This window comes from Cebidichthys violaceus, unplaced genomic scaffold (assembly GCF_023349555.1).
Source record: "Cebidichthys violaceus isolate CVI_PGR_0920_01 unplaced genomic scaffold, fCebVio1.0.p SCAF_4, whole genome shotgun sequence".
NCBI lineage: Eukaryota > Metazoa > Chordata > Actinopteri > Perciformes > Stichaeidae > Cebidichthys > Cebidichthys violaceus.
The window spans coordinates 19,107,563-19,113,562 of record NW_027176594.1 but is presented as its reverse complement, the minus strand read 5'-3'; positions in this window follow the sequence as shown (position 1 = coordinate 19,113,562).

The following is a 6,000-nucleotide window of genomic DNA, read 5'->3' as shown; positions in this document are numbered from 1 at the left end:
ATAAGTGCTGAGTGGAAGGCTCAGGGTAGCACTTCCTGAAGTGGTGGGTTTTCAGCCTGCGCCGAAAGATGGGCAGCGACTCCGCTGTCCTGACGTCAGTCGTTTATTACAAGCCTGATGTGATATCCACAACATAAACAACATTGGATTATACTGGAGGTTTTGAACCGCATTAGTTATTATGTTGATTTTCCTTGTAGGTTGCTATTAATTTGCATTCATTTAACTGCACTAAGAGCAACTTGCAAAGACATGACACTTGAGACAAGTGATTGATCAAAATCAACATTTTTATCAGTTCTAGCTCACACATGAAATGGGCTTCAATCTTGCACAGTGTGCTTTTGATACCAAAGTCTGTGTTGCCTTGGACCTGATTCACAGTTGCACATACAATACAATAATGCACATTGATATGCTACTTTCTTTAAATATGTGAAAACATGTGCCACTGGTGTCCCCATGATACACTAAGGACACAGGCTACACATATTACACTCCAGTGTAATGCTCTACCAGTGTCAAACACTAACACTCACAGTCTGTATGTCAAATTGGCTGCCGCAATTAAACAAACACAGAACTAAAATGGCACAGAAAAGAATCGTGATTCAGGTAAGTGAGGCTCCTGGAGCCACAGCTTGTACCAGCACCCTTAAGGCCACTAGATGGAGGCAGTGAAGCATATTTGTACGAGGCATATTTGACTTGGATGCCAACAACAATCTTCATTCTGTGCACACACACAAAAAAAAATATCCAGAATTACCCTTTATGTGTCAATGTGAGTTAATGTTTAAGCCACACTTCACGCTAAACTAAACAGTGAGTACAGGGATTCCAACAAGGTATATTTTGTGATATACTTGCATGAGGCGTATTGTGAATAATATACAGTTTATTACTATTATTATTTAGGCTTATACAAAGTATATTTCATGCAATACGCTAACATTTGTGTAACGCCTGTGCGGTGAAACATGTCCCCTGCTAGGTCTGCTAGTGTCTTTCTGTCTGAACTGGGACAAACATAAATAATACACGTCAACAACAGCCCGCCTGAAATCACGTGTGCTCCGGTCTTCAAAAGCAAGGCATCCGCCAGAAAATGCGTCGCCCGTTTCGGTGAACGAACACTCCACTTCCTGCCATATTGTGAGCCCGCGTTTCCGCTGTAGCCGGCGTAGATCTACGCAGCATGTGTTGCTGCGCGCGGAGCCCGCAGAGAGCAGCGGTTAACTCCCTCGCGGTGATTGAACGTCAGCGAAAGTGTCTCGAGCACGTCCGCAACCGTTGAGTTCAAACCGTTGGAACGGGGTCAGAAAAAAAGGTCCGGGGGGTGGGGGGGGACACTTGTGTTTCTGCTGGCCGACTGTCTGCTCCCTTCTCTCGGGACCCCGGTGAGCACCACGCAGTGTGGATGATTTCATTCATATGTTCGGTCATTTAGATTCAGACTAACACTTGAGTCTTGTGGTTGAGTCGCCTATCTTTGTCTGTTTAAAGAAAAACAAGTTTATGAAGCACATCCTTGTGACAAAATACACCACGTTATCCAAACTGCTATATATATTTATATGTATATATATGTTTACTTAGGATTAAATCATAAATAGCTGGCCTGTTTCATGTCATAATAATAATAACTTTATTTATATTGCACCTAGTTTACAAAGTGCTTTGACAGACGAAGCAGCAAAAGTAAGGCAGTAATAATAACAGAAAGCTCATCTATGGCATGTAGATGCTGCACTTTATGTATAGTATGTTTATTATTGGAGGTAAAACAAAGCTCTATTAAAGACGTCCAGGGCTTGCAGTGCTTTTTTTCTTGTGGCTGGAGGTCAAGTTCAGGTACAGTACAGCACCACCTCCTCCTCCTGCTGCTGCTGCTGATGGGGGATTCTCTCACGGCGACACATTTCCAGACTATGTATCGATGTTGTACCACCAGACGTTCAAGTGACACGCTAGCACACTTAGCATAGCATTTCTCACATATTTCAAAGGAATGTATGGTGATGCATATCTGTGATCGAGGGATTGCCTCCAAGCGGTTCTCAACATGGTCGACACGATGCATTCACGGCCAGACCGGCTACTCAAACAAAGCAGAAGCTTATTGGATTACAACATACACAGAGTGAATTTATTCTCTTATCTTTACATATAACAAATACTTGTTTGATGCTGTATTAATACTCTGAATTTCTAATTTAGCACCTTTTTTCATTTGTGTGCAGCATCTTCATCTGATATTGTTTTTTGTCTTTTGAAAACATGAGACCATCCTGGAGGAAATTGTTGCTTTTATCCTGTTCATTTTTCTAGTCCCAGTGTCTGATTCCTATGGCGGGTTGCTGTCAGTGAGAGTTTATTCTTTGTTACTAAATATATGTTGTAAATATTACTGTAAGTCACCATGAGGTGCATATAGGTTAAATTACTTCATCTTCAGTTGAATTCACAGTTGCAGAGGTATTTGTTTAAACCTGTCCTCAGGTTAGTGGCAGTTATTCATAAATATTTTACTTAGGCCCAGACGTACAGACATATCATAATATCTTCCCTCTGAATTAAAGAGGCTGGCTGGTAGGAATGTCTTTTTTGATCCTTTCTGCTGGATGACACCTGCAGATACGACACCTCAGCTAAAAGTGTTTGGTTATCCGGTCAATTCATAGTAACGGCGAATCTCAGCCACCAAAGGTTTGCATGCGACAGTGTGTGCAGACGGCTCTATAATGACTCTCTCTCTGGGGACATCCGTTTCCACACCAAAGCCCGGCCGTCTGGACTTAAAAAGGGACCCAGACAAATATGATTATTGTCTCCAAAAAGGCCTTTGCTCTGACATCCTTGATGTCACTGTTGTTTTGCTCCACAAAGCTGTGAATGTTCACCACATGGCCCTGAAGTCTTAAACGGTTTTCCCCTCATTCTCGGATAGAGGAAATGTAATCGCGGGCGTTTTCCAAACGATTGATGATTATGTTGTTTGTTGTACGCAGCTTCAAACTACGCAACACAGGCCCATCACATTCACCTTTTTGTTCAGATTAGTCCAACTACTTTGTAGTCATTTAATTGCACTCTTTTTTGTTTTCTCTATAAATTCTATATAATTATTTTGTTTTCCATAAAGCCACCATCCTCTAGCACACTTGGCTTCCTTTTTAAAACCAGTCGGACACGTAAATAATTAGACGTCACACAGTTTAATTGCGCTCCAACACACACACACACACATTCTCTCTTGCTTCTCTAAAACTGCTTTTGAGGAGGAGGCGTCCCGAACTCTCACAGACACCGTTTACTAGCTCGCCGGAGAATGTGTTTGTGACACAACAGAGATTAAAACATCCTGTGTTCTCTTTGGTTATTTGCGTATTGTATTTAGAACACCAGAGCCACGCAGCTAGTCTCTAAATAATGCACCAGACAGTGAGAATTTACTATTCTCGCACTTGGAATTTTGCCTCCAGTGTTGGCCTTGACGGTGCTTGCAGAATAACATTTAGATAGCGCGGAGCGGAAGGGAATCTTTTGTCCCGGCTGCAGCAGTGCGAGCTGCTCTCTCCCGTTTATTTTCTACTGCCCCTAATAAATGGTTTCATAATAACCCGAGGCAGCTCAGCTAATCTCATGATCCATGGCGAAACACAGGAAGGACGGTGTCCACTGTGGGGGGTGATGGGGGGGTGGACACACAGCCTTATAAATTATCATGTGGCAGTGACCGGTTGAGTGGGCGCAGTGTGTGGGGACTGTTAATGAGGCGTGTCCATGGTAAGACTTGATTGCATGGGAATGTTTCGGGGGAAACGGGAAAATATTTGACTGAATGTAGTGTTGTTGTTTTTTTTGTGCTCTTTGAGGGACAGCAGGTGTGTAAGAAGGAGACCAGGTGTGAACACATGTTACAGCTCCTTCAAGTATTTTCTGGTCTTGATACTTTCTGCAAACCTCCATAAAAGTTTTTTTTTAGCGCCCCACAAAGATAATAATAAAAGAAACGTGTGTGTGTGTGTGTGTGTGTGTGTGTGTGTGTGTGTGTGTTGGTGAGTCTGAAGCCATTTAAAAAAACGCACACACGACTCGGTGAATTTGAACCTGTCCAGAGGACAGAGATGACTTCATCATTACCTCACCCTGCTCTGCTAGAAGACTTATCAAAAACATGTGGCCGCACTCTCCCTCCACACTGCAAATTGAGTGAGTCTTGGACTCCGATGTTTTTCCTTCGTTAGAGGACGTGTGCGCTTCATTTTTTTATCTTGGATTTTCTTGTCTCTCTGGGTTTCGACTTCATCTGTCGTTCGCTTGGCTTGTTGCGGCGTGTAGCTCTGGGTTTGGTCAGACGGGGCTGAGGCCCGCTCTGTTGGACTGGTTTATACACCATGCATGAGCATTTAAAGCTTGTGTGTACGTGTCTGTTACGCCCAATGAATCCAGACATGAAACATGACGAGGATTTCATTTTATTGGCCATATTATTACACAACTTTACAATAGAGTGCTTTAAAGGAACAGTTAGGCAATTTGAACTGCTTTCATACCAAACGTTGGATGAGAAGATTGATGCCACTCATCTCTAGAGTGGTATGGATCTTCTCATCTAACCCTCGGCAAAAAAAAGGTGTGTAAACCATTTACCCAAAATGTCCAACTATTACTTTAAAGTTAAAATGAAAGGCTCTTTAACCAAAGGCCTCGGGCTCCGGCCTCTGCTTGAAAATGACATGCCCAAAATGAATAGTATATCTATGCAACTTTGAGGTCTATTTGAATAGTGTTGGTGTGACATTTCAGAGGTGTAAGCATTAGTAACTATGTTATTGTGTAAATTAAATGAACACAGCAGAAGTTATAGATTTAATTTCCGTCAAACCCAACTGTGCCCTTCTGTAGTGACTATCCCTTTGGAAAGATGCAGCTGGAAACCTCTGGTAAACTGTATCACAACATCCGAAAGTGACGTGTTCACAGTCTGAAGCTAATAAAGTGAAGCAGGGCAAAGGTGGATAGGTTTCAATAGAGGCATGTTGAGGCGGAATCTTCAAATTGTCCATTTGGGTATATTTGGGTACCTCATGTGCCATTTGAAGTTCTTTCAGGTATCTGTTAAAGTCATTTAATTTGTAGTCATTATAGGTATGAATTCCATCTCAATATGGCTGTTTTTGACTTTGTTTTGAAAGAACTCTACATGTTCCATAAACCACTGGTCTATTCGACCAGCTCATGCCTGTAAAGGCCAATGCCTTTAGGATGAGTGCAGTACCACACTCTATCCACCAGATGGAGACATAGACCCTGTTTGACATGGATGCTCTTTTTCATGCTGAAAGAAAGCAGACTAAGTGCTCCTCCATGCCACGCAAATGAATACAGACGACTGGAAGTGACTCGGAAAGGATCCAGAGACATCGGAGCAGTGTTGCTATGCGCTCATACACAGCTTTTGATCACAAAACAGCAAAGGTAAGACAATTCATGGTTGAATGTTATGTGCCTGTAAGTGTTGTATAAAGGGCAGTTTATTCCTTCTCTTCATTGGCTGCTGGTTCAGTGACTTTTGGTCATGGAGTGATGAGACTTACACTGTTGGAACCTGCAGGGTATCAGCTTTCATAATGACAAATCATTTGAAAGCATGACGTTTTGGGATTGGGTTTCATGCTATAGTTGCAATCATGTTATCATGAACCTTTTAGCTGAGCTTCCTTCGTTATGTGGGTATGCAAGATAAATATGTTGCTTCATGTTCAACATGTCCTTATGGTGTTTGTTGCGCAACTTCCTCTGGTACAAGGGCCACTCGGATTCAAGAGTTAGTAGCGGCTGTAGCATTTTGACTCTTTGGCTTACTATTCCATCGGGTCAAAAGGTCTTGGACATTGGTAAACTCGCGTGTCAACGTTAAATTGAGTGGAGATTTACTTCGCCCCAGTGGGCGATTTTGATAAAGTTGTGTTGAGCTTGTTTGCCGATCGGCAA